We start from the raw sequence: 25370 nt of genomic DNA, 5'->3' as shown, positions 1-25370 counted from the left end.
TGCACCTTCAGCTTCTCCCCCAGGTGAAGGGGGAGAAGAAACTTGCTCAGAGGGTCAAGGGCTCTTGGAATAGGGGCAGCAGCCCAAAGAGACCCCTCCCCACGGGACACTTAGCAGAGGGGCAGCCTGCTTGGACTTCTCCCTGCTTGGCCCCCTGCATGGGTGCGTGCTAAGTTGCTTCAGGCATGTTTGACTCTTTGTGATCCTATGGACTGTAGCCCACCAGGCTCTTCTGTCCATGGGATTTCCCAGGCAAGAATACTGGAGTGGGTTGCCATGCCTTCCTCCAGTGGGTCTTCCCAACCCAGGGATAGAACCTGTGTCTCTTATGTCTTCTGCGTTGGCAGGAGGGCTCTTCAGCACCCCCCGGGAAGCCCCCCAGGGTAGTGCCTTCTGAACTATCTGCAGTAAAAGACATCTCACCCCCAACCTTAAACAAAGTTTCTGATCTGTTACAAACTGATACTTCTGCGTAATATAACAACAATAAATTTAGAAAATGGGATTTAAAAAAATAAGACGCTCAAGATACAGGCCTGCTGATCATAGTCGGTCATTGTAGAAATGTTAAAAAGCTGTAAAGGTTTTTAAGTGCTCAGTCTTGATTTCTGTTCTTACATTGCTTGTCAGGGACTGGTGCATGGGAGGACACAGGTCGGTGGGCCAGACTTTCAGAGGTGCTTCCCTGGAGGGAGGGCAGTCTGCTGGGCACCGCATCTGCCCTGAGAGCCCAGCCAGGCTCTCGATGGGGAGGTTGGGAAGCAGCAGTCACCCTGGGCCTTCGAAGACATGGGCAGAAATCAGCAGCTTGAGAGTGAGGGACCTCGCTGAGCAGATAGGACAAGTGTCTACCGTGGGTGGAGAAGTGGGGAGAGCCAGGGAGGAATCAGAGCACAGTGACCCAAGAAACTCTCTAATAAGTGTCCTCAGAGAGAGGCGAGCAGAAATCACACCCCAAAATAGGATCAGATTGCTACGAAATGGGCTGCCTGAAGAAAGGACAGGTCATGGAAATTAAAAATACAACTGCCAAAAGATAGGATCAATAAATGAAATGTAATAGAAGAGCTGGAAGATGTCTGTATAGTGTGTCTCTTGGGCTGGAAGCCGAAACAAAGGAAGCCCACCGTGACAGGAAAAGGGAATCAGAGAGCTGAGACGCAAATGATTAACTCGAGAAGATCCTTGTCCACGTAGAGAGCGTTGCAGGCAGGAAAAGAGAAGCTGGAGGGAGGGGTTAGCCATGAAATGATGATGATGTTTGCCGGAGCTGAAGAGTGACCTCCTTCTCCACAATGAGAGGGTCTGGCGAGAACCAATGTGATGAGTGAAAACATCCGCCTCTAGATACATCCTCACGAAATTTCAGGAAGGAAAAGGGAAAGATGGATAATGAGAAGATTCTGAAGTCCACGAGAGACGGGGGAAAAAGCACGCTGATGCTGAGGATCAGATGGGGCTCAGGGTTCTCATCAGCAACCTTCCAGCGAGGAGATAATGAAGGGCTGCTTCAGTGTTCTCAGCGAAACTTCCTTTAAATGTAGAGTCTTGTATTCGACCAAATCATCGATCAAATATGAGAGTAAAATAAACACATTCTTAGACATGCGGGGGCTTTGGGAAACTACCTCCCAAGCACTTCTCCAGAAACACAATTACTTTCTCATTTTTTTAGTATTAAAAAATTGTTTTCTATAGAAAGTCTCAAAAATAAACCGAGAACATGATACAATGAAGTCTCATGTAACCCTAAGACGGTTTTAATTATCAGCTCATGACTGATCTTATTTCTGCTCCACCATCCTTTTCTCCAGCCCCAGACTGTTTTGTATAACATCCCAAATATCAGTTTCACTTGTAAATATACAGGTATATACATGGGGAGGAACGAAAACGTAAAAATCAACACATTCACCCACAGAGTGTACCCTGCCAGGGGGAGCAGGGATGTGTACCGTGGGCCCTGGGTGATTATGATGTGCTGATGAGGGTTCACGTACCGCTGTGCTGGGGGTGGTTGATGATGGGCGTGGCTATGCGTGTGGCAGGGGCAGGGGGAGAAAAAGCAGTTACTTGAGAAGGTACTATTAATACCACGAAATGAAAAAGAAATCTAAGAAAGAGGAAGACGTGGGATCCAGGGAAGAGCGAAATAAATCCATGAGAACAATGAAAAGGAAGCGTAACAGCTAAGTGTGTGTGTTAGTCGCTCAGTACGACTCTTTTTCGACCCCACGGGCTGTGGCCCACCAGGTTCCTCTGTCTGTGGGATTCTCCAAGCAAGAATGCTTGAGTGGGTAGCCACTCCCTTCTCCAGGGGATCTTCCTGACCCAGGGATCGAACTCAGGTGTCCTGCATTGCGGAGAGGTTCTTTACTGCTTAGCCACCAGGGAAGCCCCAGTAACTATTCAGGAGACCTAAAAAAAAAAGTGTCAGGATGTATCTGAATTTTCAGTTAGATTTTTGCTTTCCAAAGAACTGGAAAGCACTGTGAAATTACTGGATTGGAGACAGTATGACATCAGATGGATCTGCAAATCTTATTTGGTCAAAAATGGTCATTTCTAAGGGGCTGAATCAGGAAGGAGTGAGGAGGGTCAAAATGGTCTTCTCTGGATATCCTTCTATAGCAGAAACTGTGTATTTCCATGCCATGCAATTCTTTTGTAATAAAAGTAAATCCTTTCTACAAGAAACAGGGGCAGGAGAGGTGGGGAGGAACTAGGCCGTTTAGCTCCTGTCTCACCCTGCGTCCAAGTCATCACGATCTGAGCACCTGCTAGGGTCACAGGGTCACTCAGAGAAATCCTTTGCTGTATACACAAGGCACCCGTCAGGAGGACAAATGAAACCTTAGCTCTATCTGCCTTCAAATGTCACCCAGTCCAGTAACACAGCAGTCCTATCAGGTTTTCTGGAATAAACATGTTCAGTTTCTCCTATGGCTGCCCCTCTCTCCGTGTTCCCCTCAGGAAGTCCCGGAGGGTGGGGGTGGGGAGGGACTCCGAGGCCCTGGGGACCACGAGCAAGACGTCTCCTTCTCCGGCCGCGGGAATCGAGAGCTGGCCCCCAGCCTCTGCAGGGCTCCTGGGCTCCTCCTTCTTGACTTGGGCGAGCGTCTGCAATGGTCTTGCCCAGCCCTGAGGACCCTGTGGGCTCTGCTGGGGGTTTCTACAGCCTCGTGTGTGTGTGTGTGTGTGTGTGTGTGTGTGTGTGTGTGTTAGCAGGCTGTGTGTGAGTGTGTGTGTGAGTGTGTGTTAGCAGGCTGTGTGAGTGTGTGTGTGTGTGTGTGTGTCTCTGTATCTCTGTGAGTGTGTCTGTGTGTGAGTGTGTCTGTGTGTATGTGAGTGTGTGTGTGTGTGTGTGTCTGTGTGTGTCTCTGTATCTCTGTGAGTGTGTCTGTGTGTGTGTTTGTGTGTGTGTGTGAGTGTGTCTCTGGGTGTCTGTATGTGTGTCTCTGTGTGAGTGTGTCTGTGTGTGTGTGTGAGTGTGTGTGTGACTGAGTGTGTCTATGTGTGTGTGTGTCTCTGAGTGTGTGAGTGTGTTTTTGTGTGACTGTGTCTGTATGTGTGTGTCTCTGTGTGTGTGTGTGTCTGTGTGTGTGTGTCTCTGTGTGAGTGTCTCTGTGTGTATGTGAGTGTGTGTGTGTATATGAGTGTGTGTGTGTCTGTGTCTGTGTGAGTGTGTCTGTGTGTGTATCTCTGTGTGTGTGTGTGTGTGTGTGTGTGTGTGTGTGTGTGTGTGTATTGTAGCAGGCTCTCAATCACCATCTACTGCACGGATGAGCTTGGGGAAGCCCGGGCTTCAGCCCCTCTCCCGGGGACAGGCTGCGGCACTCAGGTTTGCGGGGCAGCCCCGGCCCTGCGTCTGGTCCTGTCAGCGTCCCCCCTGAGCCCCCTTTGTGCTGAACCAGAGGTGGTCCCGGCTGGGGTCCAGCCTGACCCCCGGGAGCTCTGGAGCGGGGGTTGGTTAACCGCCGCCTGTGGGCTGCGGGGGGAGGTGTGAGGCTTCGAAATGGCAGGGCAAGGGCGCGACCAGCAGGCCCGGGTCAGAGCTGCGTGGTCAGAAGCAGGGCGCGGAATTCCTCCTGCTCCCCGGATGGTCTGCCGGCTGTTTGCTGGGCCCCCTTTCTCACCCTTGGTCTCCTGCAGCAGGTCTCAGCATGTCTGCCAGCGGTCCCCATCTTCAATTCTGAGCTCCTCCCCGAAACACTGTAGCTGCAGGAGGCAGCTTCAGGGTTTCCCGAGCCCCAGGAGGAGGTCAGAAGCGGGAAAAACGAGAGAAGGGCTTTACCTGGAGCCGGATCTCAGCTCCGGTCACGGCGATGTGTTCTGAGACATTTTTGTGTTGTGCTGAGAACAAAATGGATTAAGGATGGGGAGCCGGGGAGGATGCGATCCCAGCTCTTAAATGACCTGTCCTCTGCTGTTGCCCCCCAACCCCCCCTCCCCTCCAGAGAGCAGCTCCTCCAGGGAAACCTGCCTTCACCGCCCCCTCCCCTCCAGAGAGCAGCTCCTCCAGTGAAACCTGCCTTCACCTCCCAGAGAATCATTCCTTATCCGGGAAACCGTCACACTCTTGGGACAGCAAAAAGGCATTTCACAAACTATTGATCTGAGAATTAATATATTGCTTTTTTCGCAGACGCCACACCTCACTGCCACTGTATGTACGTGAACCCCCCAAAGTAGTATCAGGAGCAAACCGCAACCTACCAGGCTTTTAATTATGTTTTACGTACTTTATACTTTTATGCTGGTATTGTTCTCGCTGCCCCTCAAGCTCACTCCTCTTAATTTCAGGTTGATTTTTGCCATCTCCCTTAGATGATTCCAGAAAGGCGTCAGTTGTATCCATTATCCCTCATTAAAAAAACAATAACAAACACCCCCTGAAAATTTCATTTACTTTCTTGTATGCTGAGCACCTTAAATGACCCTTTAATTCTTTCAGAAAGCATGGCTTCAATCCAGGAGGAAAACTTCCCCACCTATAGGCCGGTAATGTGTGTTCAATAGTTTCCAATTGCTTGCATTATGAAATATGATGAAAGCCATCTATATATCTCATGGGAGGAAAAGATATACCTTGAATTTCGCTCTGAAAACAGTAGCGGCGGAGAGATATTTCTGCATGAAATGTGCAAGGTGACGGTGGGCCCGTCGCTGCAGTGAGCTTAGGGCTTTCTGGTCCGCGCCTGGGAGGGCGGGTTCGTGATGGGCCGTGGAGGCGCCATCTTGCAGGAGGCACGTGTGGAGGAAACGTGGGCTTGCTCCATCACTGCGCGTGCCGCGTCCTGTCCATCTTTCCTCTCCCAGGGGACGGACGACAGTCCCTGAAAGCTGACCACCGTTTCCTTCTCAGTTAATCAGCATTAGGGTAATGGGCGCGTTACATCCATTTTAAAGCGCGGTGTACGCGCTGGCGGCTCTACATAAATAATGAGTAATCTCAGTAATGACCAGAAGTGCATGTGAGCGATTGCATTGAGCACGTAATGGATGCTTTGTTTGTCTTCAGGGGCTGTATTACCAGCGTGTAACTGATTAGGCTTTGGAGCGCTCTGGGTTACCTGAGGCCTGAAGGGTGCTCCATCAAGTTGGGAGTCTGTTCCTCTCTGCACAGAACTTAACCGTGGCTCAATGCTTGCTTTAGGTCTCCCTGTTTGAAAACGGAAAATATTTTGCCCTGCTCATCAATCACCATGCCTGCCAATTGCTTCCCCCCCTCCCTTCTCTTTGCTTTTAGAGAAAGCAGCTAGAAACACCCAAGCAATGTAAATGGCTCTGAGTTATGTCTGTTTTCAACACACAGCGTTTGAGCAGGAAAGTCAGGGCTCATTAAAAATATGAACGTGGTAGCTTATAGAATTGGCCACTTTAAACACGGTCGTCTACACACCAGCGGCTCTGAAACTGTTCTATAGTAGTCGGGGTGTTTATGGAGCATCTCGCGGGTTCTCTGTACGTGTCTCTCTTCAGTGTATTTCCCCAGGGTCCACCTGGGCACAGCACTCGCAAGACCACTCCAGCCAACCAGGAGGACGTCATCCGTTCCCGACTCATGTGAAAAGCGCCTGTCGCTTTGTCGGTGTCAACACCTACGCACGACAGTCCTGTTATGACCACTTAGAAGAATTATACACGTCTGTGCATGTACGTATGCTATCCTTTCAGCATAACCTTCGAATTGTTTACATCCTGTAAAATTAAGTGCGTTGTTATCTGCTTGGAACTTAACTGTGCGTGAAGTGTTCGGAAGATATGTGTCTCTGACCTTTGATTTTCTTTATCAGAGAATCGTGTCCGTGGGAAATGTTTCTACTGACACGGCAGAGCTCTTTGTGTAACCCAGAGGAAGGCTACCACTGCTGATACAGGGTCAGGGAGAGAGCAAAGAGGAGGGGAGGAGCCTTTCCAGGGAGGATGAAAGAAATTTTGCTTCTTTGAAGAAAGGAAAGAGTGATTGGAAGTGAGAGCAAGAACGAACCACGTTAGGGTTGATCAGACAGAAGCGAATGTTAGGAAGAACCTACAGGGTTCAAAACTACTCAGCCCAGAGGACTGAGGCCGCGAGATAAACACACGAAATAAACACCCTAATCCCTGTGCATGTGGAAGGGCCTCCTCTGGCATATTGTCTGAGCCACCCACCCTGAGAGCTGCTATAGGAAGAGCAAAATCAAAACCAAGCCAAACAAGGACTTCCCCAGTGGTCCAGTGGCTAAGACTCCACGTTCCCAATGCACGGGGCCTGGGCTTCGATCCCTGGTCAGGGAACTAGATCCCACGTGCCGCAACGAAGACCCAGTACAGCCAAAAAATAGATAAAATAAAAAAAATATATAAAAGCCAAACCAAATAAGAACAACCACACACACGTACTTATGTATTCCATATATACACATTTGTCTCTTTTAGCACTGGCTTTTGTATTTGGGGGTGTGGAGATTAAATTATGATGTGGAAATGGTCCATACAAGGTTGAAGTACTTGACTAGGTACCTGAAATAGACCAATATCTTATTGATAACTATGAAGATCCATTGGACTTAAATACCCATATTACTCTGGGTACAACTGGTTTCTTTAAAGTGTGCTTTTCCAACTATTTATGACACGTGCGACACCCAGGAAACCAGCATATCTGATGCCTGGAGCCGATCATTTTTACCTATCTCCTCTATATTTCAGAGTTACTTTCAGTGATAATTGCATCAAGCCACCAGGGAAGCCCAAGAATACTGGCGTGGATAGCCTGTTCCTTCTCCAGCGGATCTTCCCAACCCAGGAATCAACCCGGGGTCTCCTGCATTGCAGACGGATTCTTTACCAACTGAGCTATGAGGGAAGCCCGTATCAAGAGTCAGTACCAATCATTATTTGTTTGTATTTTGGTTTTAAAACAGTTATCAGTTATAAGAAGTGAATTTCAGTTTTAAAGATAGTGTTCAAATTCAGGAAAATAGTTCATATATGAACCAAGATTTATACTTACTCTCCTCCCCGCCCCGAAAAACATTACAGCTTGTGATCGTGTGCACTTCTGTATCTGGCTTTTTCACTTTGCAAATTGTTTTCAGGGTTCACCATATTGGTGAAATATCTAAGAAATCATTGGCTAACCCAAGGCCATAAATACTTACTCCCATGTTTTCTCCTAAGAGGGTCATAATTTTAGCTCTTACATTTAGGTCTATATTCCCCTTTGATGTAATATTTGTATATGGTATGAGGTAGGGGTTCAAGTTTATTCTCTTGTGCCAGAATATCTTTTCACCCCAACACTGTAATTAAAAAGGCGATTTCTTTCTGCATTGAATTGTCTTGGCTCCTTTTGTCAAAAATCAATTGACTATAAATTAGGATTTATTTTTGGACTCAATTTTATTTCATTATCTCTGTCTAACTTTATGCTAGTTACCACCACATCTTGGTTATTGTAGCTTTGAGCTAAGTTTTAAAATTGGGAGGTGTGAGTTCTTCTACTCTGTTCTTCATTTTTAAGAATGTTGAAATATTCTTTGATATTCTGGGCCGCTTGAATTCCCATATGAGTTTTAGGGTCAGCTTGTCAATTTCTTCAAAAAAGGAGACTCTGATAGGAATTATGTTGAATCTATGCATCAGTTTGAGGAATGTGAACATGGGGTGTCTTTCCATTTATTTAGATCTTGTTTAATTTCTTTCAATGATGTTTTTATAGTTTTCAGTGTATGTCTTCACTTTTTTTGTTAAATTTGGTCTCGAGTATTTTATTCCTTTTTGATGTAATTATAAATGGTTTTCATAATTCTGTTATCAAATGGTTTATTGCTAGTGCATAGGGTTACAGTTGGTTTTTATGTTGATCTTGATCTCAATGTTGTTGACCTTAGTACTTCAGGTTTTTTTTTTTTTTTAGGGAATTCCTTGGGATTTTTCTATGTACAGGAGAATATCATCTGCAAATAGAGGTAGTTTTACTCCCCCCGCCCCATCTGGATGCCTTGTATTTCTTCTTCTTTTTGCCCAGTTGCCTTGGCCGGTCCCATTGGTGGAAGAGCCTAGGATAGGTGTCCTTGTCTCGTTTCACAGGAACCCACTTTTAAAACGAGCCTGTTGTGTCGCTGGGTTGGAGTGTGTTGGGGGCAGACTGCAGAACTAAATTAACTCCCTAGGAGAATACAACATTTATTAAAATTCAAGTAATAAAAATGTGCTAATCTAAGGCTCACATGTGTATTATTAAATCCCAAGATGGGAATGTAAATTGGTACAGCCACTATGGAGAACAGTAAGGAGGTTTCTTAAAAAACAAAAAATAGAACTACCATATGATCCAACAGTCCCATGCCTGGGCATGTGCTCAGAGAAAACTGTAATTCGAAAGGATACTTGCACCCCAGTCTTCACAGCAGCGCTGCTCACAACGGCCAAGACCCGGGAGCAGCCTAAGTGTCCATCGGCAGTTGAATGGATAAAGACGATGTGACACATACCCACAACGGGATTCTATTCAGCCATAAAAGAGGACAAAATAATGCCATCTGCACCTACCCGGCTGGACCCAGGGATGATCACTGTAAGTGAAATAAGTCTGATAAAGACAAATATCATATGGTATCACCTATATGTGGAGTCTAAAAAAGAAAAAAGAAAACTAGAGTACACTAATGAACTTATTTCCAAAACAGAAAGAGACTCACAGGCACAGAAAACAAACCTGTGGTTACCCAGGAGGACAGGGGCCGTGGAGGAAGGATGGATTAGGAGTTTGGGACTAGCAGATACGAGCTGCTACTCATAAAATAGGTAACCAAAAAGGACCTATTGTACAGCACAGGGGCGTATCTCAGTGCTAAATAATAACCTATAAGGGGAAAGAATCTGTGCTGTACGCCTGAAACTTACCTGATACTGTAAATCAGTTATACTTCAGTTTGAAAAATACCCAACCAGTAACCACAGCCACTGTTTAGAACTTAGACCAACGGAAGATACTTTCCAAGGAAGAGGAGTTTATCGTTGGTGTTGTGTCGAACAGTTGGTGGCACCTTGATAATAGAAACGCACCCACTTTCAGCTGGTTTTACTGTGACCTTGCTATTCTTCGTGGGGCACATGCCCGCCACCACCTGCGCCCAGGGTGGACGCTCCCACGCCTCCAGCCCTGGTGAGCCGGTGCCCTCCCCGCTGGCCGCCAGTCTCCAATCACGACTTCTGGACAGCTCTGTGTCTGGTGTGGGCGGCAGGCCACGCACAGGCCTGGGCTAAGGCGTCCATTTCCGCACACGGAAGACCCCTCACTCCTGTGGCCGATTGGACGGAGACAGTCCTGGGGGCCGGCTGAGTGCCAGTCTCCCTTCCGTCTGTCCTGCCTCTGCCCCGGCGCAGCTCTGCTCCCGGCGCAGCTCGTGCTGCAGGGGCTGCAGGCAGCCCTCGGGTGCAGCGAGGGCCTGTGATGATGGCTCGGTTCCGCTGTTACTCATCGTGTGGCCCTGGGCCCACAGCTGCAGCTCTTTTGGTTTCTCTTCCGTGAAACGGAGACAAAGGTGCGATCTTGACCCGCCGCCACCACCTCAGCCCCCTCCCTCTTTCACTGTCGAAGGCAAAGGGGGTGTGGCTGTCGAAGGAGTGAGGCCTTGTGAATAATCAGAGGGCGAAGCGACCTGTTGCTATCGCTCCTGCTCTCCAGAGGCTCACAGCCTTGAGCTTGTCAAAATATATTTCAAGATGTGTTACATTTTTTTTGCACATATTAGGGGGAAATGGAGAGGGTGTCATTTCCTTACGTGAGCCCAGTAACTCAGAGCTGCTGCTTACAGGGCGAAAAGGAGAATTGTTTTGCGAAGGAAGTGTGTGCTCCTGAAGACGCTAAAGGGGACGATGCCGCCAGGGTCCCACTCCATCCCCTGGTACCTCACACTCCACGTACAAAGTCCCCACCATTATCAGGGGAACCGCCAGGCAGTCTCGCAGACTCATAGGAGCAGCGCCCAGCTAGTTACCAGTGGGGTTGGAGGGTAATTACTCCAAGTCACGCCCGGGCTGGAAGGGCAACTCCCAGGTGTGTTCTGTCTCCAGGGGTCCCAGTGAGACCAGCGCCAGCCGCTCACCATGGTAACGGGGTCAGTGGCAGATCCTTCAGTCCATGCCTACTCTTTCCCATCTCATTTCCTCGCTGCCCTCCTGGGGAGTCCGGGGACCACTTCTGTATAAATGATGTGCCCTCGAGTCTTTGTTTCAGGATCCCATTCTGAGGTCCCCAACTCAAGACAGAACAAAAGGCGAAATGAAGAGAGCTGACGAGGGGCTCTCAGGAGCCAGGAGAGGCCAGGACCACGTCCATGTTTTTCTTTTCTTGATTGATCATCATCTGCCAGAGGAGGGAGTCAGCAAACACCAGCCCATGGGCCAAATCCGCCCTGCAGCTCTGTTTTTGTAAAGATTGTGAACTGAGGATCGTCATCACTTGTTCTGATTTCATGACCGATGTTTACTCTTAGAGAATCTCACCTAAGTTCTTTTCCCCTCAGTTTTATTGAGATATATTGACATATGGGGCTTCCCTGGTGGCTCAGTGGTAAAGAACCCACTTGCCAACGCAGGAGATGAGGGTTTGATCCCTGGGTCAGGAAGATCCAGCGTTCCTGCCTGGAGAATCCCATGGATTGAGTGGCCTGGCGGGCTGCAGTCCATGGGGTTGCCGTGAGTTGGTCATGACTTACTGACTGAGCATGAATTAACATATGTTACGGTATTACTATCAGGTGTACAATTTAATGATTTGATATGTGACTATGTAGCAAAGGGTCACCACAATAAATTTAGTTAACATCCACCACCTCACATAGTTAGAAAATGTTTTTCTTGTGATGAGGACACTAATTGTGCAACTCCCAAGGTGATCTGGGGATTTATTTTAAAAGGGATTCCCTGGTGGTCCAGTGGTTAAGACTTCGCCTTCCGAGTCATGGGGTGCGGGTTCAGTCTCTGGTTAAGATCCCACATGCCTCTCTGGCCAAAAAAGCAAAACCTGAAACAGAAGGAATATTGTAACAAATTCAATAAAGACTTTAAAAATGGTCCATATACAAAAAAAAAATCTTAAAAAAAGATGTGGATTAATTATGCAGGATATTGATGTGGGTTGCTTTAAGATGAACGAAGAATGCATGTGTTGGTGAACTTCATTTGGAGACCTCATAGGTCCGTGTGGGTGGGAAGTGTTTTGGGAAAGCGTGGCCTGGGTCACACGACCTTGCACAGAGAAGCCACGCAGTTTGCTTCTGGGAAGCTCTTTCTGTGCCTGTGAGGAGGGGATATAATTCCCACATCACTGGTTTGCTCTGGGAAGTCGGTGGGGATGCTGAGTAAGCCCCGTGGTCCATTTCTTTCCCCTCTCCACGCTTGCCTTTGACAGGAGGGTGGAGTCAGGCCGAGGTCTATGTGGCTTCTTTAAAGTTCCCTTTGGTAAGTGTCAGACAAGTGTCAGAGGAAAGGTGGTTTATAAATATGAAGTGCTTCTCTGATGTTAATTAAACTTTATGCCAAAAGTGGTATAAATAACAGTAATAACAGTTTTTTTTTTAAAGGAAAAAAAATGTAGTTTAGGTGAAGGAGTCCCCCTTTCCTACCTGAACCGTGGGGGTGGGGACAGTGTTAGACCCACGTTCCCACCAGAGGCAGAGAGCTACACAGATTCCAGGGACCAGGGGCCCAGACTCTGAGAAATTCATTCCTGCTAGGAAGAGCCCCTGGAGAAGGAATAGCAACCCACTCCAGTATTCTTGCCTGGAGAATCCCGTGGACAGAGAAGCCTGGCGGGCTACAGTCCATAGGGTCACAAGGAGTCGGACACGACTGAGCAACTGACATGGAACAAGAATGAAAACTTGAGGAGCACGAAGACCTCAGTTCTCCTGGGGTGGGTGATGCTGGCCAATCCTTCTGCTTTTCTGGGCTTCTCTGATAGCTCAGTTGGTAAAGAATCCGCCTGCAACACAGGAGACCCCAGTTCGATTCCTGGGTCTGGAAAATCTGCTGTTGAAGGGATAGGCTACCCACTCCAGTATTCTTGGGCTTCCCTGGTGGCTCAGCTGGTAAAGAATCTGCCTGCAATGTGGGGGACCTGGATTCTATCCCTGGGTTGGGGAGATTCCCTGGGGAAGGGAAAGGCCAGCCACTCCAGTATTCTGGCCTGGACAATTCCATGGACTATATAGTCCATGGGGTCACAAAGAGTTGGACATGACCTATATGCAGGTCAGGAAGCAACAGTTAGAACGGGACATGGAAAAACAGACTGGTTCCAAATAGGAAAAGAAGTATGTCAAGGCTGTATATTGTTACCCTGCTTATTTAACTTATACGCAGAGTACATCATGAGAAACACTGGGCTGGAAGAAGCACAAGCTGGAATCAAGATTGCCAGGAGAAATATCAATAACCTCAGATATGCAGATGACACCACCCTTATGGCAGAAAGTGAAGAGGAACTAAAAAGCCTCTTGATGAAAGTGAAAGTGGAGAGTGAAAAAATTGGCTTAAAGCTCAACATTCAGAAAACGAAGATCATGGCATCCGGTCCCATCACTTCATGGGAATTAGATGGGGAAACAGTGGAAACAGTATCAGAGTTTATTTTTTTGGGCTCCAAAATCACTGCAGATGGTGAGTGCAGCCATGAAATTAAAAGACACTTACTCCTTGGAAAGAAAGTTATGACCAACCTAGATAGCATATTCAAAAGCAGAGACATTCCTTTGCCAACAAAGGTCCGTCTAGTCAAGGCTATGGTTTTTCCTGGGGTCATGTATGGATGTGAGAGTTGGACTGTGAAGAAGGTTGAGCGCTGAAGAATTGATGCTTTTGAACTGTGGTGTTGGAGAAGACTCTTGAGAGTCCCTTGGACTGCAAGGAGATCCAACCAGTCCATTCTGAAGGAGATCAGCCCTGGGATTTCTTTGGAAGGAATGATGCTAAAGCTGAAACTCCAGTACTTTGGCCACCTCATGCGAAGAGTTGACTCATTGGAAAAGACTCTGATGCTGGGAGGGATTGGGGGCAGGAGGAGAAGGGGACGACAGAGGATGAGATGGCTGGATGGCATCACTGACTCGATGGACGTTTGAGTGAACTCCGGGAGTTGGTGATGGACAGGGAGGCCTGGCGTGCTGCGAGTCATGGGGTCGCAAAGAGTTGGACACGACTGAGCGACTGAACTGAACTGAACTGAACTGAGCCACTTCCACTTTGACCTCGGTTCCCGGCTACTCTTCTGGCACCTCTTCCTCCCACCCCTAGGTGGCGCCCTTTCCTCTTGCCTTGGCCCCACCCTTGGTGACTTCCTTCACCAGCTTTTTTCCACTTGAACCACCTCCAACCCTCCCCAAGGCCAGTCTCCCCTCCAATTCCAGGGGGCACTGAGTCATACAGGAAAAAGCACGACTAACATCTATGACCAAACCACCAGTCCCTGGGTCCAGGGCCTCGCCTTTCATCCTTGGTCCCCAAGGCCTGCCTCACGCCCTTCCTGCCTGGATTTGAAGGCCGAAGCACAGGCTGCCATTTGTAAGGTGAGGCTTTGTCATGTGAAAGGGGAAAATGTCCCCATCAGAAGATCTATATATGGATAGAATCATGATACATCCCAGGGGGATCTGCCTTGCAGCTCAATCTTTGCAGGGAGAAGATGTTTAAAAGCACGGGACCACAGTCAAAAGAAATCCAAATGAGTTTCATTCCTGTGTTATGTTTCTCCAAACATATTACGGGGAGTCCAACCTAAAGCCATGCTGAGCAGTCCTCAACGCCCCAATCCCCCCACTCCCATTCCTCCACTGTCCACTCATGCCCCAACAACTGTTTCCCAAGCCCTGGCTTCCAGGAGCCTTTCCCACCCTTTCCAGCCTGTCCTGTAGATCAGATTCTAGCAAGCAAGAATCCCCTCTCTTTAGGCACTGGAAAACTGACCCAGTGACAACAGATTTTTATCAGTTCAAGAGGAGAGAGAATATTTTCTAATTTGGACCCCATCAATTGTATTGAATGGCACCCCACTCCAGTACTCTTGCCTGGAAAATTCCACGGATGGAGGAGGCTGGTGGGCTACAGTCCATGGGGTCACTAAGAGTCCATGACTGAGCGACTTCACTTTTCACTTTTCACTTTAATGCATTGGAGAAGGCAATGGCAACCCACTTCATTGTTCTTGCCTGGAGAATCCCAGGGATGGGGGAGCCTAGTGGGCTGCCATCTATGGGGTCGCACAGGGTCAGACACGACTGAAGCGACTTAGCAGCAGCAGCAGCAGCAGCAGAAGAGTAAGTCTGGGGACTTCCCTGTTGGTCGGGTGGCTAAGACTGCATGCTCCCAAAGCAGGCAGCTCAGGTTCGATCCCTGGTCAGGGAACTAGATCCCATGTGCTTCAACTAAAAAGATGCCTCATGCTGCAGCTAAGACCCGGCATAGCCAAATAAATAAATAAAATACTAAAAAAGAATAAGTTTAATTGATCTTGCTTCCTGGGGGGAGGCTTCATGACAGGCGAGTCTGGTGCTCCTGGTGGGCGCCTCAGACCGCACCTGAGTTCATGCCAGAAAGATGATGCAGGGTGGGGACAGGCCGCACAGAAAGACCAACCTTGTGATTAGGGAGTTGAGGTGACAGGTGACATCAGCCGTTCCTCTGGGCAGGTCAGGGGCTGAGAGAGAGTTAAGTCACATATCTGATGATTCAAAGAATAATGCCTTTTCAATGAAACTTCAGGAAAAGCTCTGGACACTGAAGCTCATTGCTCTAGTGGTTGGTAATCAGGTGTGCATGTTTGGGGAGTGTGCAGTGTCTGAGGACACGGAAGCTTGCCCTTGGGGCTCTCCCACTCCTCACCCTCGGGTCTCATCTTTCGACTGGTCCTCATTTGTATCCTTTATGAAAAAAAAAAGATAATAGTCGGTACATCACTTTCCTGTGTTCTTGGAGTCATTCTAGTGAATCATCAAACCTGGGGGAGTGGTAGGGGCCCTGAGTCTGTAGCCAGATGGTCAGAAATGCGGGTAGGGACTTCTTTGGTGGCCCAGGAGTTAAGACTCCACGCTCCCACTGCTGGGGGCACAGCTGTGATCCTTGGCCGATTAACTAGATCCTGAATGCCCCATGGCGCAGCCAAAGATCAATCAATCATATATTAAAAAAAAAAGATGATTAGCAATACAATTGAAATAAAGAAAAATAAAGGAAGTGCAGGTGGCCCGGGGACTTCTGAGACGTCAGTGTCCGCGCTGAGCACAGTCTTAGCCTGTCGCATTTAACGCCACGCCCGCTGTCGGCGTCAGAATTGCACTGTAAGAGTTTCCTTCTCGTACCACGGCTAAGAGGATACCATTTAGATGCGAACTTGCCGTTTCTGGGTGGGGAAATCACTTTTTAGGGTGTGACTAATTCATTACTCAAGGACCTAGATTCTCCCCTAAGAAAACCTTCAGCCTTTGTGTTTAGTCTGCTGTTTTTGACTGAAGGGGAGGGTAAGGGTGGCAAGCGACTGTCTGGAGATGGAAAACCCAGCTCTGATGAACTGGCCGCCCCACGGCTGAAAGTCTTGTTTGTGTTTCCTCTCTGGAGAGGAGACAGGCAGTCAGGGGCAGGGGCCAGATGCATAAAGAATCCCAACCGTCCTCCGGAGTTTGTGCTACTTAATGGCTGTGCATAAATACTTCCACAGGAGCCAACAAATTAATGGTTCGTAAGACCCTTTAAAGCCCTGCGAGCGGCACAGAAATGAGGAAGAAGACCCAATTTGTTTGGTTCAGAGTTATTGGGATCAAGCTGGGTTTGGTTTCGTTTACTCATTTGTTTCCAAAAATAAATTTCGGGAGGACAGATCATTAAGGATAAAAGATGCGCCAGTGTGCTTGAAACTGTTTGAGAACCAGGTAGAAAGGCAATAAAATACAGAATGGTTTGCCGCCGAGGGTTTTTCTAATGCCAAGGACAACGGCGGTGGACAGAAGTCCAAACTGTGGACCATTGATCTTGGCCAGATCATGCCACCCACCCATCCACCCCCACTCCCCAGCCATTGGTTTTCCAGGGCAAAGTCAGCCTCAGTAGGCAGGAAGGAAATGCACTAGTTGTGTTTAGAACCTGGAATTTGGGGCCCGTTTGGAACATTCATTCCAGCTGTGCAATTAATATTGACCGAGCCTGCATTGCGCCTGGTCCACCTTGAGCCTGTTTTGCTAGGAGCCTTTTCTCGGAGCTTCCAAAAGCTCCACAGCCTCCTTAGCGACAGTCCAGTGAGGCCGTGAGCATGTGCATGTCCTAGAAACCTGGGCTGAAACCATCTGTCTTCCACACACTAACTCTGTGACCTTGGGCACCCTCAGTTCCCTTGTCCGTAAAAATGCCAATACTGGTAACTCCTCATAGTGGGTAAATGATAGCTCAGCTGGTAAAAATCTGCCTGCAGTTCAGGAGACCCTGGTTCGATTCCTGGGTCAGGAAGATCTGCTGGAGACGGGCTAGGCTAGCCACTCCAATGTTCTTGGGCTTCCCTGGTGGCTCAGCTGGTAAAGAATCCACCTGCAGTGCATGAGGCCTGGGTTCTATCTGTGGGTGGGGAAGAGCTCCTGGAGAAGGGAAAGGCTATCCACTCCAGTATTCTGGCCCGGAGAATTCCATGGACTGTATAGTCCACGGGGCCGAAAAAAGTCAGACATGACTGAGCGACTTTCACTATCACTAAATTCATGTCCACTGGAAGCTCAGAATGCGCACGTATTCAGAAATCGGGCCTTTGCAGAGGTAGTCAGTTGAGGACATTTCATTTCTCTAATTTCGCTTCCTTGGGTCTGCTGGCTGCAGCACGGGGTGCTTCCCGCGCAGTGTGGGCCCAGCGGTCGTGGCACGTGGCCTTGGCTGCCCTGAGGCAGGTGTGATCTCAGCTCCCCGGCCAGGGGCGGAATCTGAGCCCCTTGCATGGGAAGGCAGACTCTTAACCACTGGACCATCAGCGAAGTCCCTAGTTAAGGATCTTCAGATCATCCTGGGTTTGGGTTGAACTCTAATCCAAGGATGAGTGTCTTTATAAGAAGAGGCGAGGATACAGAGAGAGACATGCCCAGGGAAAGGGTACACGAAGATGGAGGCAGAGGCTGGAGGGAGGCACCTACCAGCTCAGGAACACCGAGGATCGCCAGCGACCCCCTAGGAGCCAGGGGAGGGGGACACGGAGTGGGGCCTCCCCTGGAGCCTCCAGAAGGCGCTGACCCTGCCAGTGCCCGGGTCGGGGACTTCTAGTCTCCGGAACGAGGGACTAAATAGACTTCTGTTTTCAGCCATCCACTTGGTGGCAATTGATTACAGCAGCCCCAGAAAACTGACCTAGCCCTTTGAAGAGAACCGTGGTCCAGTCAGTGAAAAGACGAGGCAGACCCTCAACCCGCGCTAGCTCTCTTTGCCATCCCGGGATGTTGTAACAGGTAACGTTGGAGCTGCGGGTTGGTGTTCAGCTTCAGTCAGCGTCCCGGTGTGTTCGCTGAAGAACGTCCTGGTGCAGGTTCAACACTGTGCCCTAGTTTGGGTTTTCACTGTTTTTTTTTTGTGTGTGTGTGGCTGTGCTGGGTCTTCCTCTCAGCGTGTGGGCTTCTCTGTTAATCCCTGTGGCACATGGGCTTAGTTGGCCCATGGCATGTGGGATCTTATTTCCCCCTCCAGGGATCAAACCCACGTCCCTTGCATTGGAAGTCGAATTCTTCATCACCAGACCACCAGGGAAGTCCCTGGCTTTTCACTCTTGAGTTTTTCTTTTATTTTCTGCGTGTAGTAGACATTGTCGGCGCCCCACCCGTGAGCCCTTGGCATTCCTCATTTCTGTGCAGTCTGACCCACGGCTGGCTTGTAACTGTGGTAGCTGCAGCTCTTTCTGGGCGCTCTCTCTGGCTGCTGGCACGTGGTTTGCACGTGGGACAGAGGGGAGCCTCCCAGGAATGGGCTTCCCCCAATGACTGATGCAACAGTGACTCAGTCGCCCAGCTGCTCATCCCCCAGCTGGGACGGATCTGGGATGGGCCCGTGGACTGAGCCCCAGTTGCCCGTAGCAGGAAGCTTCTTGGTTCCACACAGTATTGGTTCCCATAATGAATGACCACAGGCTTGTTGACTTAAAAGCAACAGACACAGTTCTCCCACAGTGTGTGGTGACTGCCAGGATCCTCGGCTTGTGGCTGCATCGCTTCAGTCTCTGCCTCTGCCAACACACGGCCTTCTCTTCTGTAGTCAAATCTCCATATGCCTCCCTCCTACAAGGATATGTGCACGTGTGCTCAGTCGCTTCAGTCGCGCCCCACTCTGTGCGACCCCATGGACTGTAGCCCGCCAGGCTCCTCTGTCTGTGGGATTCTCTAGGTAAGAACACTGGAGTGGGCTGCCACGCCCTCCTCCAGGGGATATTCCCGACCCAGGGATGGAACCTGCGTCTCTTATGTCTCCTGCATTGGCAGGCTGGTTCTTCACCGCTACCCCCTCCTGGAAAGCCCTACAAGGATACACGTGATTGTGTTAAGAGCACACATATAATCTAGGACAACCTCTGTGCCTCAAGACCCTGAACCTCACCACGCTGTACAGGTCACAGGAAATAGGACTCAGATATCTCACCAGGGAGTGTGGTGTGATTCAGCCCACTGAACCCTCTCTTCCTCAGTTCTTCCTGGAATCAACTTCCCAATAAACGAGCCCCAGACCCCTCCTCATCTCAGGGTGAGGACCACACTTCTGATCATGTCAGTTACCAGGGAATGACATTCTGATCTATTCTTTCCAGGAATCGTTTACTAATGTCCTACTCACAGTTCACTAACAGCTACACTTGCCCGAGTCTGAACAAGGATGTTACATTCTTGGAGGGTTGTTCATTAACTCGCAGCCATCAGTCTGAGGAGGAAGGAGAGATTGGCTTGACTAGGTTTTCAGGTAATAATAATCCAGAGAAAGAAATCAGGGAGAAATCTAAAGGGGACTCCCACTGCGGCTTGAAATGTTTCTCAGCTTCACTCTCAACGGTTTACATTTATAAGTTGATATTTCTACGAGGATGGAAGTTTGGGTGGAGGTCCCAGGGCTCTCACAGCTATGGGTTTTCACCTGCAGTGGGTTGAGGGGGAAAAGAAGTGAGAGAGGTGAGCTCCTCCTGGCAGGCTCTGTTGGGTGGCCAAGGGCGAGAACACCCCTGAGTTCCCAAGGGTGTTTCCTCTGCACCAGGGCTGAGATCACGACCCCATGGCTGACGCTGTCAACTTTCACTGGAGCGAAAGTTATCATACTGTGTTTGGAGATGTTTGTTCATTCGTTCACTTACTCGCTCATTCATTCTCTTTTCTCTAATGAATGAAAAATTTGTTAAATTCTATAGGGCTTTACAATTTCCAGAAGTTTCACACACGATTCCCTGTAATCCTGTAATAACCCCTTGCTTCCCACCCCTGCTGGGCCCCTTCTTGCTCCCCTCTCCCTGCTGCTAATCACTAGTTAGCTTCCCGTGTCTGTGAGTTCGCTTTTTCTTTGTTACGTTCTCTTGTTGTCGTTGTTTAGTTGCTAAGTCGTGTCCAATTCTTTGAAACCCGAAGGACTGTAGCCTGCCAGGCTCTGTCCGTGGGATTTCCCAGGCAAGAATACTGGAGTAGGTTGCCATTTCCTTCTCCAGGGGATCTTCCTGACCCAGGGATCAAACCCATGTCTCCTGCATTAGCGGGTGGGTTCTTTACCACCAAGCTGCAGGGGAGCCAAGCCCCAGGTCACTGTACTTTCTAGATTATACATCAGTCAGTTCAGTTCAGTCGCTCAGTCGTGTCCGACTCTTTGCGACCCCATGAATTGCAGCACGCCAGGCCTCCCTGTCCATCACCAACTCCCGGAGTTCACCCAGATTCATGTCCATCGAGTCAGTGATGCCATCCAGCCATCTCATCCTCTGTCGTCCCCTTCTCCTCCTGCCCCCAATCCCTCCCAGCATCAGAGTCTTTTCCAATGAGTCAACTCTTCGCATGAGGTGGCCAAAGTACTGGAGTTTCAGCTTTAGCATCATTCCCTCCAAAGAAATCCCAGGGCTGATCTCCTTCAGAATGGACTGGTTGGATCTCCTTGCAGTCCAAGGGACTCTCAAGAGTCTTCTCCAACACTACAGTTCAAAAGCATCAATTCTTCGGTGCTCAGCCTTCTTCACAGTCCAACTCTCACATCCATACATGACCACAGGAAAAACCATAGCCTTGACTAGACGAACCTTTGTTGGCAAAGGAATGTCTCTGCTTTTGAATATGCTATCTAGGTTGGTCATAACTTTCCTTCCAAGGAGTAAGTGTCTTTTAATTTCGTGGCTGTGACCAGCGCGCTAAGCGCAGCTGCGAGAGGAGCTACCCCACATTTGAGGTCAGGGGCAGAAGCTGGGAGGACCCCATGCCCAAAGGGCAGCGGCCAAGAGGAGTTACCCAACGTCTGAGGTCAGGGGCAGCAGCCGAGAGTGCCAGATTGCGGCGGCGCAGAAACGGCCGAGAGGAGCTACCCCGCATCCGAGGTCAGGGCGGGCAGCCAGGAGGAGCTACCCCACCTCCAAGGAGCCGTGGCTGCACAGGCACAGGAGGGCCTAGAGGAGCTATCCCATGTTGAAGGTCAGGAAGGGCGGCGGTGAGGAGATACCCCTCTTCTATGGTAAGGAGCAGCGGCTGCGCTTTGCTGGAGCAGCCGTGAAGAGATACCCCATGCCCAAGGTAAGAGAAACCCAAGTAAGATGGTAGGTGTTGCAAGAGGGCATCACAGGGCAGATACACTGAAACCATACTCACAGAAAACTAGTCAGTCTAATCACACTAGGACCACAGCCTTGTCTAACTCAATGAAACTAAGCCATGCCCATGGGGCAACCCAAGATGGGCGGGTCATGGTGGAGAGATCTGACAGAATGTGGTCCACCGGAGAAGGAAATGGCAAACCACTTCAGTATTCTTGCCTTGAGAACCCCATGAACAGAATGAAAAGGCAAAATGATAGGATACTGAAAGAAGAACTCCCCAGGTCAGTAGGTGCCCAATATGCTACTGGAGATCAGTGGAGAAATAACTCCAGAAAGAATGAAGGGATGGAGCCAAAGCAAACACAAAACCCAGCTGTGGATGTGACTGGTGATATAAGCAAGGTCTGATGCTGTAAAGAGCAATATTGCATAGGAACCTGGAATGTCAGGTCCATGAATCAAGGCAAATTGGAAGTGGTCAAACAAGAGATGGCAAGCGTGAATGTCAACATTCTAGGAATCAGTGAACTAAAATGGACTGGAATGGGTGATTTTAACTCAGATGACCATTATATCTACTACTGCGGGCAGGAATCCCTCAGAAGAAATGGAGTGGCCATCATGGTCAACAAAAGAGTCCAAAATGCAGTACTTGGATGCAATCTCAAAAACGACAGAATGATCTCTGTTCGTTTCCAAGGCAAACCATTCAGTATCACAGTAATCCAAGTCTATGCCCCAACCAGTAATGCTGAAGAAGCTGAAGTTGAACGGTTCTATGAAGACCTACAAGACCTTTTAGAACTAACACCCAAAAAAGATGTCCTTTTCATTATAGGGGACTGGAATGCAGAAGTAGGAAGTCAAGAAACACCTGGAGCAACAGGCAAATTTGGCCTTGGAATACGGAATGAAGCAGGGCAAAGGCTAATAGAGTTTTGCCAAGACAATGCACTGGTCATAACAAACACCCTCTTCCAACCACACAAGAGATTACACGTAGAGGCGATACCACGCGTATTTGCCTTTGTCCGACTTAATTCACTTAGCACATTGCCCTCCAAGTCCATGCATTCTGCTGCAAGCGGCGAGTTCTCACTCTTTTTTAAATGGCTGAGTAGTATTCCACGCCACTTCTCAGTCCATTCATCTGGTGACGAGCACTTAGTCTGCTTCCGTACCTTGGCTGTTGTAATCGTGCTGCTATGAACATTGGGGAAGGAAATGTACTCCACTCCAGTACTCTCGCCTGGAAAATCCCATGGAGGGAGGAGCCTGGTAGGCTACAGTCCATGGGGTCGCAAAGAGTCGGACACAACTGAGCGACTTCACTCACTATGAACACTGGGCTGCATGAATCTTTTTGAATTCGAGTTTTTATTTTTTTCAGATATGTGCCCAGGAGTGAAGTTGCTGGGGACTATGTTGGGTCTTCATTTTCTCTTCTGTTGGCCAGTCTCCATGGGGTGCCTGCTCCCCCAACTCCAGGCAGTGGAAGAGCTTCTTTCAGTCAGGATGGGGGAGACTGGAGGGCTTTTCTGCAGAAGTGATATTTAAACAGGGACTCCAGGGGTTAGGAGGAGCGAGCTGGTTAGACGATAAGCAGAGACAGGTGTCTCCCTGGGGCAGAGAAGAAAGTGCTCAGGAGCTCAAGGGGGAGACATGCGGTGCAGGCGCCCTTAGCACAGGGACCGGAGCTCAGAGCTGGAGAGTGAGGCAGGGGCCGCTTGGGGACCCTGCTGCTGGAGGGTCTGTATTTACTCACAACACAAAGGGAAGGTACCTGAGGACGGGGGGAGGTCATGACCTAGTAGATGTTTTAAGAGCATCTTCACTCAGGCTACTCCATGCGGAAAGCATCAGGAGCAGGGGAGGGTGGGAGCAGGGAAGCCAGGTTCGGCTCCTGGGTGTCTGACGAGATGAGCTCATGGCTGGACGGACGGCCTTGGCTGCACAGTCCTTTAGGGTCTGAACTGTGTCCCCTGTGAATTCGTGTGTTGAAGACCTAACCCCAGGACCTCAGAATATGACTGTGTTTGGAGAATGGGGTCTCTAAAGAGGTAATTCATGTAAAATGAGGTTAGAAGGTGGACCTGCGCTTCCCCGGTGGTGCTAGTGGTGAAGAACGTGCCTGCCAACGCAGGAGACGCAAGAGATTCGGGTCAGTCCTCGGGTCGGGAAGGTCCCCTGGAAGAGGGTGTGGCAACCCCCCTGGAGAATCCCATGGACAGAGGAGCCTGGCAGGCTATGGCCCATTGGGTTGCAAAGAGTCGGACACGACTGAAGCGACTTAGCACGCACGTGTGCAAGAGTGGACCTAATCTGACCGTGTCCTTACAGGAGGAGGAGATGAGGACCTCAACGCACACAGAGGACCGACCACATGAAGACACCGGGAGAAGGCAGCCAAGGAACGAGGCTTCAGGAGAGACCAGTCTTGCCCACAACTAGATCTTGGACTTCCAGCCTCCGGAACTGTGAGAAAAGGAATTTCTGCTGTTTAAGCTGCTCAGTGGGTGGTACTTTGTTAAGGCAGCTCAGCCTCCCCCGCCCCTGCAAACTGACCCCCGCGGTGCCAGCTGAAGCGAGGCCGGCCCAGCAGTCTCCGCTGGAAGGGCGGCATTGCCCACGCACTTGCCGGCTCCCCAGCTGACAAACGCCATCCCTGGGAAGCCCGGCGGCCTCTGTACTCTGCAGCCTGTATCCCAGAATTCTGCACAGGCTACTTCCAGAGAACTCACTCCACAGTTCTGGGCTGCCCCACCCATTGCCCAAGTCCCCTACATTACAGCAATTCCCCAACAAACGAATGTCACTTCGACATTACAGAGACAGCAAATTAGCATTTAGCACAGAAAGGGACTTCTTCTTCCTATTTTTTTTTTTTTTTGCAAATCATATAACTCTAAATTACCTTCAATTTCCTAAATGGAATTTGGCTCGAGATTCATTCTGGTATGGAGTAGTCTGTAATGAGATTATATTATGTTTAGGGGAAAACATTCAAATGACCAAGATAATTAATTTTGCATAACAACCAACATATAGCAAGATCTGAAGCCGTAACTCAAAGCCTGCAACCTGCCGCGGCCCCTGGGGGTGATAATGCTTCTTTCAAAATACAGCCACAAAGACAGTGCCAGGGACCCATGAAATGCAGAGGTTTTAAAGCTGGAAATGCCGGGTTCTTTCTGTTCTGGGGACAATGCTCATCTTTCCTCAGCAGCTGTCATTTACTGTAGGATCTCTCCTGGGTTTGGGAAGATGAAAGAAAATCCCCAGGCTCAAAGGAGCATCCTGAATGGGTTTTACGGGGGAAGAATCTTTTGAGGCTCAAGTCCAAGTATTTAAAATGTTTGGGGCTGTTTCAAGGGCTCAGCGTACGGCAGGATGGAGCGTGTGTGTGTGTGTGTGTGTGTGTGTGTGTGCGTGTGTGTGTGCCTGCGTGCACATGTGCTTGCTCAGCTCTTAAAGGAAAGAATAAGATCAAACCCTCTCTGGTTCTTTGAATCCTCTTTGCCAGGTGGCTTTATTTGTACGATATTAGACTTGTCTGAACATCTGGGAAGGATCCGACTCTACGGCAATTTTCTGGTTCTGATTCACTGCTAAAATCACCTCTGAAACAGCCAGGACCTGGCTGCCTGCCTCCTTCCTTGTATCTCTTGGCTGCATCCAAGTCTAACCCAGTCCAAGGGTACACGTTAGGCCGGGAGCCAGGGAACCTAGATGGTTTAAGATCTGCTTCTCGCTGCCTGTGTGGTCTCAGAAATAAACTCCTGAACGGACACACGTGTTTGTGAGTGTGCATGGCAGCACTGTCCACAAGAGCCAAGAGATAGGAACAACCCAAGTGTCCGTCAGTGGGTGGCTGGATGGGAAAACTGTGGTATATCCATACAATGGAGTGCTACACAGCCATAAAAGGAAGAGGTATTGAAAACGTGATGATGAGTGAGAGAAGCCAGATACGAGTAGTCACCTATTTGACAGTTCCTTTTATATGAAGTGTTCAAGGTAGGTAAATCGCCAGGAACAGAAAGTAGACTGGTGGGGGATGGGAGCCGGGCAGAGAAAGGAATGGGGAGTGATGGCTTGA

At 49.2% G+C, this 25370-nt stretch overlaps 1 long non-coding RNA gene across 1 annotated transcript; it reads left to right on the top strand.

The window, feature by feature from the left end:
• The first annotated feature begins 4500 nt into the window (after positions 1–4500).
• On the top strand, positions 4501–23873 carry LOC133238801 (uncharacterized). Its single transcript, XR_009733636.1, has 3 exons — positions 4501–6156; positions 7195–7365; positions 23612–23873. It is a non-coding gene; the product is annotated as an uncharacterized LOC133238801 (long non-coding RNA).
• The last annotated feature ends 1497 nt before the right edge of the window (positions 23874–25370 follow it).

The sequence above is a fragment of the Bos javanicus genome, chromosome 25 (genome assembly GCF_032452875.1).
Source record: "Bos javanicus breed banteng chromosome 25, ARS-OSU_banteng_1.0, whole genome shotgun sequence".
Taxonomy (NCBI): domain Eukaryota; kingdom Metazoa; phylum Chordata; class Mammalia; order Artiodactyla; family Bovidae; genus Bos; species Bos javanicus.
This window is presented reverse-complemented; position numbering and strand designations above follow the sequence as displayed.